We start from the raw sequence: 2,500 nt of genomic DNA, 5'->3' as shown, positions 1-2,500 counted from the left end.
ACGTTGTGCCTTAACCTAACCCACGTTGTGCCTTAACCTAACCCATGTTGTGCCTTAACCTAACCCATGTTGTGCCTTAACCTAACCCACGTTGTGCCTTAACCTAACCCACGTTGTGCCTTAACCTAACCCACGTTGTGCCTTAACCTAACCCACGTTGTGCCTTAACCTAACCCACGTTGTGCCTTAACCTAACCCACGTTGTGCCTTAACCTAACCCACGTTGTGCCTTAACCTAACCCACGTTGTCCCCTAAAGTAACCCACGTTGTCCCCTAACGTAACCCACGTTGTCCCCTAACGTAACCCATGTTGTCGCCTAAACCTGCTCTGTAATTGTTATACGACTCGTTCAATTAGTGTAGTGTTGCCCACCCGCAACCCTCGCAATATAGTTCGCTACTCGCACTGCCCGCTCCCCTGTGTATCGCTTCATGTTAAACACCTTGCAAGTCTTGCTGACTTTCCACATGCTCCTGCTGTACACTGTAATGTGGATGGCAGCAGGACGTACATGCCGCCCCTCCCCACGTCCCCACCTTGCCCCCCTTCCTTCGCAAGCTGGTTGGTGAGAAGTTTGCATGTTCAATGCCCTTCGCATGCGACGTACTCAGGCTACGTTGTGGTGCGGCCTGTGTCAACCGTCCGCTAATGTCGTACGCGTAAACCACAATCTGTACTGCACATTCGTCCTTATGTACCGAATGATACATCGTGGCACATGTGTGACCGTACAACGACTGCGCCCAAAAACGGCGGACCATACAGTGCAAATATTGTGCACGCAGCTACGTGTCGTCTCCCTATGAGAGCTGGATTGCAGTGTGGTACGCCATAGAGACGTGTGGGAGGAACGGACGCCGTGGATGGCGATCAGCATGAGCTGTCTGTTGATGTATTCGGACCTAGTCGTCTCTCCTCACACACCGTGATGGCATGGTGCACCGCGTTCCATATCTGCGACATGCTACAGAGGCCGGTTGACAGTCGTTCGAGCAATGGACATCGCATACGTACGGGGGCCACCTTCCACGTATTGTCTAGGCGTGCACATTTTGTTGCGTGTATGTGGGCAGACGTAGTGTGGCGTGACACCTGACACAGGCATGCAATAATCGTTGAAGTTGCAAATGGCGATGGACGCCTGCGTTTTCTGGTGAAGTTACGCAAATGAACAAATGGTAACCTGTTGTGGTGCGGTTGTTCTCGCTAGGGGTGAATCGGTGATGGCGACGATAGGTTGAGGTACGAACCGGTTGTTCCAGCGATACCCACCATGCCGACGAAACTGAACGGCATCTGGGTGTGAAGCGATACGCGGCGGTGGCTGGGTGGGACCGTCCCCGGCCGGTGAGGGGGCGCCTCCCGGCGTGCTGGCCGCGCGGTGCGTGGGCGCACGCGCTACAGCCGGCTGGTGGGGGCGGCCAGTGGCAGGCGCGCCGGCCGACGGACGCGGCAGGCGTCGCAGCTGCGCGCCGGCGCACCCTGCGCGCGGCGCCGTGCGGCCAAAGTAGGTCCTCGCGGGCCCGGTGCGAAGCGCGGTGGACATCTTCAGTGTGCTGGTCCGATTGAGGACTGTGTGCGTTGAGGATGCGCCGCCGCCCGGCGCTCGGCGCCGCGACGCCGTCTGCTGCTCGGTCGCCCCAGCGGTTCTCGCTGGTGGTTTGTATCGCAGCTGTGCGGATGTGTTGGCGCGTGCGCTGTGCTGGGAGAGTTCGCTTCGGCACCCAAGTGGGGCTTTTGTCCTTCTGTGGCGCTGGCGTTGGAGCTGCCGGTCACCGTAGGTGGCGCGTGTTGTCTCCCGCCGGCAATGCCACGACAGCACGCTCCCGGGCCTCTGTCGGCAGCGGCAAGCTCAGTTGGGAGCACGGGTGGTCGCACCGAAAGCGTCTACTCGCCTAACTCCGGGCGATTGCGCCTCTCTCGAACCCGACCAAGTACTTGGGACGGCGCTGCGCGCCGCCGGGACCTGAGAGGGTTTCGAGGTGTATTGTGCAGGGGAGCTCAGCCTCCTCCTGTTTGCAGAATGATTGAGCGGACGCTTGCGTGTTCGCGCGGGCCCCCGGGACACACTCCCGGGCGGCCGGCTGCTCAGCTCTAGTTGACGCAGCTCCCTGGTTGATCCTGCCAGTAGTCATATGCTTGTCTCAAAGATTAAGCCATGCATGTCTCAGTACAAGCCGCATTAAGGTGAAACCGCGAATGGCTCATTAAATCAGTTATGGTTCCTTAGATCGTACCCACGTTACTTGGATAACTGTGGTAATTCTAGAGCTAATACATGCAAACAGAGTCCCGACCAGAGATGGAAGGGACGCTTTTATTAGATCAAAACCAATCGGTCGGCTCGTCCGGTCCGTTTGCCTTGGTGACTCTGAATAACTTTGGGCTGATCGCACGGTCCTCGTACCGGCGACGCATCTTTCAAATGTCTGCCTTATCAACTGTCGATGGTAGGTTCTGCGCCTACCATGGTTGTAACGGGTAACGGGGAATCAGGG

The 2,500-nt window shown here is 57.6% G+C and overlaps 1 non-coding gene across 1 annotated transcript in view; it reads left to right on the top strand.

Annotated features, from left to right (window-relative positions):
* The first annotated feature begins 2,110 nt into the window (after positions 1–2,110).
* The window catches only part of LOC124746668, a 1,909-nt gene continuing 1,519 nt past the window's right edge, over positions 2,111–2,500 (top strand). Inside the window, exon 1 of the ribosomal RNA XR_007011442.1 lies at positions 2,111–2,500. This exon is cut by the window's right edge and continues 1,519 nt beyond it. This is a non-coding gene — a ribosomal RNA (small subunit ribosomal RNA).

The sequence above is a fragment of the Schistocerca piceifrons genome, unplaced genomic scaffold (assembly GCF_021461385.2).
Source record: "Schistocerca piceifrons isolate TAMUIC-IGC-003096 unplaced genomic scaffold, iqSchPice1.1 HiC_scaffold_368, whole genome shotgun sequence".
NCBI classification, from domain to species: domain Eukaryota; kingdom Metazoa; phylum Arthropoda; class Insecta; order Orthoptera; family Acrididae; genus Schistocerca; species Schistocerca piceifrons.
The sequence above is the reverse complement of the archived record's forward strand: the minus strand, read 5'-3'. Positions and strand labels throughout refer to the sequence as shown.